Genomic DNA, 12,076 nt, shown 5'->3' on the forward strand with positions numbered 1-12,076 from the left:
GGATGCGGGGCTGGATGCGGGGCTGGATGCGGGGCTGGATGCGGGGCTGGATGCGGGGCTGTCACCAGTACTGTCAGCGGAGCTGCCGGAGGAGCCGGGGCAGCCCGGCTATAAGGGCTCGGGGCGGGACCGAGCGGGAAATCCCGGCTACGCCCCCCTCCCGGCCCGTGGGTCGAGCCAAAGAGAACCGAGAAATCCCCTCCGGCGGGGAAGGTGACACGGACGGGGGGTGGCTGGCCCCGGGGTCGGTCCCTGCAGAGGAACTGAACCCCAGCGCCCTGTCCTGACAGACCGGTGGATGGGGCACGGGCACCCTGGGCTCACTGCCCCGAGGGCTTTGTCTGTGCGATGTGTCCCATTGTAGGCTTGGAAACTCTCCATTCGGGATGGAGCAGGTGCCGCCGAAAATGCCATATTCTGTACCTGGGGTGGTCAACCCCGGATGTACAGACTGGGGAATGAGGAAAGGGACCTGGGAGTCCTGGTCGATGGCAAGTCGAATATGAGTCAGCAGTGCTCTGGCAGCCAGTTACTTGGCCAGGAGGGCCAACCATGTCCTGGGGCATCAAGCAAAGCATCGCCAGCTGGGTGAGGGAGGGGATTGTCCCACTCTGCTCTGCACTGATGCGACCCCACCTTGAATATTGTGTGCAGTTCTGGGTGACACAATATAAGAAAGACCTTAACCTGTTAGAGAGCATCCAAAGGAGGGCAACAAAGATGGTGAAGGGCATTGAGGGGAAGTTGTATGAAGAGCAGCTGAGGTCATTTGGCTTGTTCAGCCTGGAGGAGACTGAGGGGAGACCTCATCATGATCTGCAGTCTCCTCACAAGGAGAAGTGGAGGGGTAGGCACAGATCTCTTCTCTCTGGTGACCAGTGATAGAACCTGAGGGAGTGACATGAAGGTGTGTCAGGGGAGGTTTAGATTGGATATAAGGAAAAGGTTCTTCACTCAGGTTGGGCACTGGAACAGGCTTCCTTGGGAAGTGGTCGTGGCATCAAGCCTGCCAAAGTTCAAGAAGCATTTGGACAATGCTCTCAGACACGTGGTGTGACTTTTGAGGTTGTCCAGTGCAGAACCAGGTACTGGACTTGATGACCCCTGTAGATCCCTTCCAACTCAGGATATTCTTTGATTCTATGAAAGCTTTGGTCCCTGAGCAGGGCATTGCCACCAGGAGGCTGGTAGGGGTGAGGTGTGTGCCTGAAAGCACAGCTGCCTGTATCCGCATCCTGCATCATGCCCACAGTGAAGCACCTTCCCCAGAGCAGGGCTCACAGCACTCCCAGAAGACAGTATTAGCATTCAGAACCTTCAGTGCTGTGTACTGAAGGTACTGGGAGTCAATGGCTTCCTTCCTCACCCCAAAGTCTCCCAGACTCTGTCTTCCACTTGTGGGTGCATGACCTTACTGAGCCTTTCAGTACTCGAAGGAGACAAACATTTTAGAGGGCCTGTTGTGATAGGATAAGGGGTAATGGTTTTTTAACTGAAGAAGGGTCAATTTAGATCATAGATAAGGTAGGCATGTTTTATGATGAGGGTGGTAAAACACTGGTTGCCCCGAGAGGTGAGTTGCTCCATCCCTGGATACATACAAGGTCAGGTTGAACAGGACTCCGAGCAACATGATCTAGTTGAAGATGTTCCTGCTCAGTGCAGGGGGATTTAGACTAGATTACCTTTAAAGTGTCTTTCAACACAAACTGTTCTATGATTCTGTGGTTTGTTTTCCTGATTTCTCTTCTTGATGTCTAGGGACCCCCATCCCTGGCCATGGAGTTGTGATGAGCCTGTTATGCTGTGGAAGTTGTGTGCTGCCACAGCAGGGATGGTTGGAGGGCAACCAGGGGATGTCTGGGTGACAGCAATGGTTGTGGGGGGCCATTGCAGAGGGTCTGTGGAGGCTGTGAGGGCTGTGCTGTCCGTTACTTAGCCTCAATGTGAGGCATCTTCAGCACACATCTGGATGAGATCTGGGCTGAAGCAGTTGCCGTGCAGGCACAAAATCAAAATATTGTGGTCCTGCAGAGCCTACCTCCTCCCTCCTTTTCTGAGAAGCTGCAGTGGGGCAGGGAGTGGGACAAATAGCAAGTCCAAGAGCCTGGTTACTGTGCCTGGAATGACTTCTGTTTTACATCTGACACCTGTGGTCTAATGCAAAATGTAAAAAAATGGTCCTGAGATTTAAAGCTGATTGTGAACCCTGAGCTTTCCTGATGCTGCTGATGCCCACACTCAGCACCTGTGTAGCTGCACAACTTTTGGAGGGGCTATAAATCTGTGCAGGTCTGGCATGGGGACATCCTCCAGCAGCAGACATGGTCTGAGACCAATGTTTGTGCTGGAAGGAGGTGCCCAGTTGAGCTGGCACAGTGCTGGAGAGCAGATGCTTCCTGCCCACTGGGCCTGTGTCCTGCCCACTGGGGCTGCTGCTTTCCTCTCAGGGACTCTTTTCCCTAAAAGTCCATAGTAGCAGGGAAAAACCTCACACTCAACAATGTCTGCCAAAACAGGAAGCAGAAGCAGAGGGGCCGCCCTGATGGGCAAACCCATGATCTCCGGTCTCTGGAAAACCCTGATTCATCTCAGGCCAGCCTTCGGCTGAGCTGGGCAGAGGGTTCCCCTCTGGGATTACTCCAGGGTTGGGTCCCCTTACTACTTGACAATGAGTGACCTATAACTAGCAGTGTCACAGGACAGAAATGCTGGGTTGCCACGCCAGTCTGAAAATCATCGGAAACATGAAACAGCACAAGATTTAGTCCTGGAGTGCAGTAACTTGCTCTGTGCTTCATCACTTCCTCCAATGCCAATGTGAAGGGGAGAGAGGGAGGCAAGGTTTGACATCTGCATTTAGAGCCAGTTTGGGAGCAGCACAGTGCAGCTGGAGGTGAGCTTGGTGCTACATCCTTTTCGTGCAGGAGGCTAAGGGATGTGGTCCCTGGGAGGCACCAGGGAGGCTGGTGTGGTCCAAGGATTACACACACACGTAACTCTGGGCATGGCTGGAAAGGCAGTGTTTGTGACTGTCTGAAAGCAGAGGATGCTGTTCTGGATGCAGGGAGGACCTGGGGCTGGTTCTCTGCTCACATCCTCAGTTATGTAATCCCTGCGGGATGCAGGGTTGTCTGTCCCAGGTGTGCTGTGAATCTGCATTGGAAAGTGGCTCAATGACAAGTGTCTCAGACACACTGAAACCTCTCTTCAAACATTCAGGGGGTCTTTGCATTTGTCTCTGACCAATGTCTCATCCCCAGTTTAGCACTGGAGGCCCTGACTGTAGGAGACTCCTGCAGCAAGTAGTATGGGAAAGTCCAGTCATCTCTGAGTCCAACTCACTCCAGTGGAGTGGGAACTCACACTTCCTGATGCTCAGCTGGTGTTGGCAAATGTGGCTGCAAATCTGTGGGCATCCTGGGTTGTTTTCTTGGATACATGTTTGTATGGAATGATTTATGTAAGATCCAAATTAGATTCATGTAGTGGGCTCTGTTGCTGGGCCTCATCTTTATCTGCTGTAAGTAAACTTCATTGGAGTCAGGGCAATTCTGCCAGCAGACAGGGGAACAAAGAGCATCTTGTAACTGGGTCTTAAAAACCTAGAGCTTAGGTGCCATCGTCTGGGTGCCCCAATTTGTGCAAACCAAACCTATCACTGCACTTGGACCTTCTGCTGATACACCAGCACGACACTGCTTGCCTATGTAGCCTGATTTCTGAGACAGGCATCTTGTATTTACTTAAATAATGTTGAGTAGTGAGTAACCAAGTTATACTGGGCTGCACATCTTCTAGTGGTGCACAGGAATTTTTCTGTGCTCTGTAGCTACCCAATGTATTGCATAGGGCTACACTGATACTCTGTGTTTACAGTTTGTGCCATATAAGAAGCTATCTAAAGTCTGCAAATTTGAGGAATCGAGACTTTTACGCTTGACTTCCCCAATATATGTGATATATTTCTCAGCTGCAACTTACACTTATAAGCAATATGTACTTCAGAGATTTGTAACTTAGGTTTGCAGATGCTTCCTTAAATTGGAACATCGAACTTGCATGGGATCATTCCTGTCTTCTATATTCAGCATCAAAGTCAATCTCAATAGCAATCCTAATATCCAAATTTAGCTGAGCAGGAGCCTACAGATGGGATATGTCTCTACTGAAAAAACAGTTGTGAATCCTTTGCACTAGACAACGAAAGATTTACTGACCTGTAAAAATGAAGATGCGATAAACAAGAAGTGTTGATACGGAGATTATTTTTGAAGTGCTGTCCTAATTTCCTCTTTCATGATGCTGAAAAGCTGTTATCCTCATTGTCAGCTAAAGGTGTGTCAAGAAGCAGATTGTTATGAGGGTAAAGGTTTTCTTCCTGGAATCTATTAATTCAATATGCTTGTTCATTGAATGGTATTTGAGATTTTTGTTCAAACTTGTTTTCATTACCTTTATTACCAGACAAGGAAACTATCAGTTTTCCTGTGGGATTTACCATGAGCTCAACTCATTTATCCTAAGTAATTCCAGCTGTGCATGTTTCAAGGTAGAAAAGCAGCAGTTTGGGCTACAGGTGGCTGGCAGCAGCCCTCTGGGTAAGTAGGCGTTACCCTGCTACCTTCTGCTGGGAATATGACTTCTGGCTCTATTTTCTTCCTTTCCAAGTAGTGAATACACATATTTTTCCCAGGTCTGTTTGAGGGAGGTTGGTGTCGGAGGTCTGACCTGCTGCAAAGCTGTGATTTGGTAGTTTCAAAAGTGTGAACTCCTTCAGAGAACTTTGCTGCTAGTGGTACCAACCTCATGTGATGATACTTTTGCCCTCTCTAGTCACATCTGAACCAAGCTAACTACAGAGAGCTTTCCTGATTTTGGTTGCTTTTGGCATCGGAGATCCTACATGTCTGAATAATAAGCCAGGAGATCAAACCTGAGAGAAATGTCCTAAATGTTCATCAAAGGAAGGGCTTGTATGCAAGCATGGTCTGCATCCCCATCCTGGTATTTCTGCTTGAGGAGTGGTCCATAGCTGAGGCTGATGACACCTTTCCTGTGGTATTCTGGCAGAGGAGGCATCCATCCCTGAGGCTGCCCTGGAACCCTCCTCTGGTATTTGAGCAAGGGAGGTGTGCATTTCTGTGGTTGCCATGCCACCCTCCATCTGACATGAAGACGGAGGAGGGATCCATATCAGAGATTTCTGACTGGGCCCAGCTGTCCCTGACATGTTCACAGTGGGCAGGAGACACCACGTGCTGGAAGAGTCCTCTTGACCCGGGAGGCTTGGCAGCCAGCCATTCCCGGTTTGCTGTCCCTGGACCTTCAGCCAGGCTTCTTTATAGCCTGGGGCAAGTCACCCTCCCCCAGAGAATGGAGGGAGGGATATTGTCCCTGTGTTTGGAACTACTTGCAGTCTGATGGGCACCCTCAATATCTGCCATGCGGTGACTTGGGGAGGAACAACAGGTGCTGAGGGAAGAGTGTGGCTTTCTCCTTTTCATCTGAAGGAAACCGGAAGTGTTTTTTCCTGGTGTGGAAGTCCAGTCATCTCTGAGTCCAACTCACTCCAGTGGAGTGGGAACTCACACTTCCTGCTATCCCACTCCACTGGGAAATGAACAGCATGTTGTCGGGTCACAGCACAAGGCTCAGGTCTGGAGTGGGGCTGAACAAGGCATTCAGATCAGACCTGGAAGAGCATTGGGCTGGGAAAATTGTGGGGGATTCACATCTGCCTGTAGCACAGATGTTCTGGAAAACACTGCTGCTTCAGAGAAGCCTCAGGAGTCCTCTGACAGAAAATCACCTTTTAGCACCCTATTTTTAATAGGTGCTTTTAGCACCCTATTTTTAAGGTACTCCAGTGCTTGCTACCCAGTAGTTCTTTCTTTTTCCCAGCTTGCTCTTGCTTCTTTATATAACACTGCTTCTCTGATTACAGCTTCCTAATGCCTCTGGAGTTCAGCATGAACAGACAAGGACAAGGTCTCTGTGCAGCTAGACAAGTGTATGTGTGTGTTCCTACGGGATGCATGCTACTTTTCTTTTACTGCTCTTGCATTAAATAGGGGTCACTAAGATGGGACCGCTTCTGACTTGAGTGCACTCAGAGGTCAGCATGGCCAGGGGCTGAGGGAAGGCAAAAGCCTCACCAGCGAAGCTAAAAGAAATGGTGCAAGGAGCCACATCTGGGGCAGCATCGGATATCCGTGTTCTCTGCAATGTGGCTCGGTGCTCCCAGATGTGAGAGCACAGCTGTGCTGTGCAGCACAGGGCTGGGTGTCCTGACAGACCTGCTCTGAACCCTGGAACCTGACCTGCTCAGCTGAACCCCGGGGCTGCAAAAACCACCCTGAGGCAGGCAGAGCTGCGTAAGCTGTGTCAGCAGAGCTGCTCACACACACTGCCTGTGGTGTGGGAGGAATATGCCTATCCATGTTTAAAAGCTGGGGCTGGGACCTGCCTCTCCTCACTAGTGCTCTCCAGGCACATGGCTGTGCCCTGCTGGCACACGACTTGTTTACAGGGGATGAGAGGCCTAATTTTAGGTCAGGGAATGAAACACTGGAAAGGTCACTGGATGGGACCAAATCCCAGCTGGCTCTCATGATGGTACCGGCATCATGTTCAGACCTGGTGAAACTAATGCCTTTTCACTGCAGTTGTTTTACCCCAGCCCAGACACCTTTCCTGCCCCAGGACTCCCTGCCTTGGGGCATCTCTTTTTGCTCAGCAGGAAAGGCTGCCTATAAATTCCTCATCACTACATGGTGGAAAGTACTGGGGGAAAGCACCTCGAAAAAGCAGTAGTTCTGTTTGAGGTCTTGAAGGCTAGACACCAAGAAGTTCTGTTTTGAACTTCCTTGTGGGTCCTCGGGATTTGCCCCAGCTGTTCTTGGCCTCTCTCCTGCTGCATTATCCTCTTGTGTCCAAGTAAACTTGGGGTTAGTGAGTGGCACAGAGGGAAGTTTCCAGGGAAAATCCAAGTACCCATGAGGGCTCAATAGCCTGTGTTTCAAACCCTCTGACTCAATAAGGAGTTCATTGCACTGTTGAAATCAACAGAGCTGTTGCTACCAAATTTACTGGCTGCAAAGAAAGGCACTGAAATTCCCAGTGACCTGGCAATAAAATATTCCTCTTTCCTCAACAAATATCTGAGCAATCCTGCTGGCTCTTCAGAACAGTAGCCTTTTTCTTTGCCTAGAGGGATTTAAAAGTCAAATTCAGATTTTCTCTTTTATCTAGAAAGCACGAAACAGCTTCTGAATAAGGTTCTTCTGCAGGGGAAACTGAGGCACAGTGAGCAAACTTCCTTTCCAGAGGCCAGAGCTGGAATCACATGTCCCACTGCTCCCTGGTAGAGCCTGGGCTTGGGGCTGAGTAGGGTGCTTTTGTCTCCTGGGAGTTTTTCCAATAACACAGCAGCCAGACATGGATCCTTCCTAAACCACTTCCTAAATGGATGAAGTTGTCATAATTATTCCTAACATTCCCTTTATAGAATAGAGGAAAAGCTCTAAAGTAAGTAAATATGAGTGGTGGATATGAAACCCTATATTGCAATGCCAGTGTAAAGGCATTAATTTGGATGTAAAGGTAAGCCCTTTGTTTGCGCTTCTAACTACTTCAGGCTTCTATCTACCTGCATTAGAAAGAAGCTGCTTCACTCATAAAAGGTTGAAAGGGCAGTTACATTTAGTATTAAAGTTTTGGAGTTTTTTTTTTTTTATTGTGGAAAATAATATTCACTTGAGGATTCTGGTTGATACACCCCATGCAAGCATTTTCCCAGAAATACAGCTGTAACAGCAACAATGCAATTAGTTTTTCTTCTTGTGACTAAAACAATGGCATTTAAATCCACACACCAAGGCTGAAGGTTAAATGATTGTGGAGACATAGCAGTTGTTGTTTGTAACAGATTGTGAATAACTCTGGGAAACAGAACAATATTGCTGTGAGTTTTGCTGCCTGTCTGTAGGCAGTTTGGTTAACTCAAAATTTTCTCCGGCTTTGGATGTTTAATAAAACAAAAGTAGGCATCCATTCAAGTATTCCTACCCTGTTGCAAACCAAACAAATCCTTTTTTGTTGTTGTTTTTTATTAATTCACTCAGCAGACATAACCTTGAGCCGTTTCGGTATTTAATCACTTGCAAAAGGTATTTTGAGGGAAGCGAGAAATCCCAGACAGTATCCCAGACCCAAGTGTGGGGGCCAAAACCAGAGGAAATGGTGTGTTCAGGTTCAGCCCCCTCCCCCAGGCAGTGCTGAAATGCCACATGTGGGACTCCCCCACGGGGGTCCTGGCAGGGGCTCTCTTGCCATGTTGTACCACAGCCTTCACTGCAACACCAAGTGCTGCTGTGCCAAGGGCACACCCAGCCTGGGAGGGTTCCACAGCCCCTCTGAGGTTCTGGCCAGTGCTGCAAATTCAGGATCCTTTCAAGGGTGGCTTTTTCCCTTGCACAGAATAATCAGGTGGAATCCCGTGGATTTTTTTTTTCCTTATGCCAGGGCTGAATTTGGCTTTGTGCTGTTCGGTAGTGAATAAAGTTATATGGTTAACAAAAAAGGGGAAAAAAGAGCTGTTTTTTCAGATAAAACAGAGTTGAAGAGAGGCATTTCACGTGGGATGTGACAAGGCTGCACATAAGCTCCTGAGACATTGGGGATGTCTAGGACCAGAGCTGTGTAGGTGCCTCTTCCTGGAGCTGTCATCTCCTGGTGGCAGAGGCAGGTGTAGGGCTGGGCTGCAGGCCGAGGCAGGGGCAGGAGATGCATGGAATGAGCAGCACAAACTGTTTCTCAGTCCTTCCCCTCTCTGCACTCCACTGTCTCCCCTTTGCCTCTCTCCTTGTGCCACAAGGGCACAGTTCACATCCAGAAGGTCTCCTGAGCCAACATGGTGTATCATCCATGCTTTGGCAGCCTCAGGCAACGGTGCTTCCTAATAACAGAAATAACAGCTCCTCCTGAGCTTGCTGGGAGAGCTTCTTACCACGTGTAAATCCAGCCTGGCCCTTTGGGCTGTTATTTCTTTCCACACGTCTTCTTGAAGACAGCACATATGTGGTCCTGGGGAATGGTCTTTGTTTCAGAGGGTGACTAACAGCTGCTTAGTAAGAAGAGGCACAGGGTGGATTCAGCCTTGAGATCACTGAGGAAAGAGGTACCATGTGCTTTCGCTGGTGCCTTGAAGGCTCAAGCCCCGTTTGTTTAAAGGGCTCTCAAGACGAAAGCATGAGTAATGCATTCTTGAACTGTAGCGCGGGCTGTGAGGGGAAGATGACGGTCCATGAGTGCATGACATGCTTTTAGAGACAAAAGCCACCAGATTTTCGGCCTTGCTCCTTCTAATGAATCCCTGATGACTAATTCCATGATTGCCTCTTATCGACTCAATGAGCTTCTGTTCATAGCACAGTTCTTTCAGGAAATATTTTTTCCCCTGAGTTTTGGAAAAAGTATTGTAAAGTTGTGAGCTCCCTTGCTCAGGAAATGATCCCCAGCATTTTGTGCCTTGCTCAGGATAATGGACTTTTATGATTACTTTGCTTTTCCTTAATTTCAGTTCTGGAATTACCCATGACGAGCTTCACCAGGAAGCGCTGTTGGATCTAGGCAACCTGGTCTAGTGGAAGGTGTCCCTGTTCATGGGAGGCAGGCTGGACCTAGTCAATCTTTGGCATCCCTTCCAACCCCAAACATTCTGCAATTCTGTGATTCTGTAAAAGCCACCAATGGTAGGGACTACACACTGTGCTCAGTGCTCCAGCCCTGTCAGCACTACTGGTAGTTTTGCTGCATCTAATTTGCCTCTACTTGCTGAAGTAGAAGCTTGTTTCTCTATTCCTGACCCCCACAAAAAATGGTGAGGAGAATATTCCTTCTCTTTTGCAGTAATTTTTTATCCGACTGGAAGACAATTATCACAACTGCGCTCTGTACCTTCGCTGGAAATAATACCTTAGTCCATAGGCAGCAAAAAGTTGAAGGCCACTGCTCTGCACTGACCAATGTTAAGCAAAGCTTTCTTTCTCTGTGGATGCAGTTTGTGAAATAATTCCAGTTTTCTGGGCCGCCTTCTGATTCTCAGCGTTTTTCTCCCAGCTGTCATTCACCATCCCCTTCCCAGGGACTGAGTGCAGCTGCGGGATGTCTTGGCAAGCTGTGTAACCACCTCTTTCTGCCTTCTGGCTTGGTTTGCTTTTTCTGCACTTGTGTAACACTTTTCACAAAAAACCAGTTCTGTCTTGCCTGATGCCAGTCTCCCCACAGTCCTGGGAACCAAGGCATAATCCTGCATCTCCTAACGAAGCCATGGCATCTCCCCAGTCCCACACTCATTATGGAGCTCAGGCTGCTCGTGCTGCCAGGCACAATTTCATGCCTGGCTAAACATAAACCATGCCTGGTCAGACATCTTGGGACTTAGGTGCTCATCTTTAATCTGCCATTCACTTTTCCTGCCTCATTTAGCAAGAGGTACAACCCCTGTGCAGCTAGCAGAGAAAGCCCTACACTGACATTTCAAGATTCTCAAGTAGTATCAAGATGGCAAAAGTACTACAACAGCCTTTTTTTCAGAGTTTTCTCTGTCTTACATGTTACTTCTTTTCTGGATAACATATTTGAATGACTTGGTATGAATTTACAAATATAAATGGAGAGTGCTACATTGAAAGAGTATTAGAGGCTATTTGCAGTGCTCTGTGTGACAGGGATGAAGGCAGGAAGACAAAGTTTATGTGCTCAGTATCCTCAGGCAGTAGAGAGTTATGTGGCTGTGGGACTAGAGAAAATTCTTGTAGTTTTGTAAAGGTTATCTTAATCCAGTTTTGCCACACAATAGTGTACATCAGTCTTAACCTTTTCCCAATACCGGTTTTTTATTGTAACAGTGATAGTAAATAGTTTAAATCAGTGCTCTGTCAGCCTGACTGATCTCTTGCACAGGTTTTATGGGAGAAGTGGACCAGTCCCTGTGCTAATGTCACGTCATCATTAGCAGTATTATACAAAATTGTCCTGAAGGGATGGAAACGGACGATGATACTGAGCAGAGCACTCCTGTATCTGCCCAGTACCAAGAGAATGAAAATGACTGGCTTTGGGGCAGTAAATCCAACCACAACAAGATTTCATGGAGAAAGATGCAAAATACAGAAGACAAGTGTTCGCTAAACATCAGTACTTTGGAGAAGTGTGATATATAATCACCAAAGTCGCTAAACCTAAAACTAATACAACTTTACTTTTCAGCCATCCCTGAGATAATAACGCTCTGGCACCTCTTTTCATGCCAGCTGTGTGTGCTGGGTAGTGTCAGGCCACATCGCCCAGCTCATAAAGTGGACGGAATATTGCAATCTGCTTCTCGCTGATCATCTTTAATATTTTCACCCAATTGAGGGCTCATTTCTGAAAGATACCATGACAGGGAGCTAAACGTTATAGTGGTGCTGCACTAAAAGACTTTTTTCAGGAGTATTTTGACTGATTGATTAGGAGCCTCAGCTCAGGGACAGCCTCCTGGGCATTCACTGCAATGTTTTGGTACTCCTCCTTTCTTGCTTTGTGTGAGCCTGTTTTCCATATCTTCCTTCCACGAAAGGACAACTTCACAGAGCAAAATTGATGAAATGATGGTACCCAAAGGCTGGTCTCAATGGTAAGTGCCAGCCCATGTACCCTGACTGCAGGCACTGTTCCCTTGCTTTTCACCCCAAACCAGAAACAAACAGTATTGTGAAACAGCAGAGACCTCTGAAACAAAAAAAATGTCTTTCACCACCCACACAATACTGTCAGCTGTGCCAAATCTGCACATCCCTCCCCCTCCCCCAAAATGCATTGTTCACCCCTGAGAAGCTAAGTCTGGAGAGAGTTTGGTTCTTCCATTTAATTGGATACTTTTGAGACAGCTTGATTCACCAGAGGATGCATCTGCATAATGTAGCTTAGGTCTTTGGGGATAAAAGTGAGCTCTATGTCCTGGAGGGAATGTAACTGTGTGCTGGGGTAGGAATGGGTATGATGGTGTTTTTCTTCACTGAGAAACAAC

The sequence above is a fragment of the Pipra filicauda genome, unplaced genomic scaffold (genome assembly GCF_003945595.2).
Source record: "Pipra filicauda isolate LSUMZ 115617 unplaced genomic scaffold, ASM394559v2 scaffold212_size3012638_pilon, whole genome shotgun sequence".
Lineage (NCBI taxonomy): Eukaryota > Metazoa > Chordata > Aves > Passeriformes > Pipridae > Pipra > Pipra filicauda.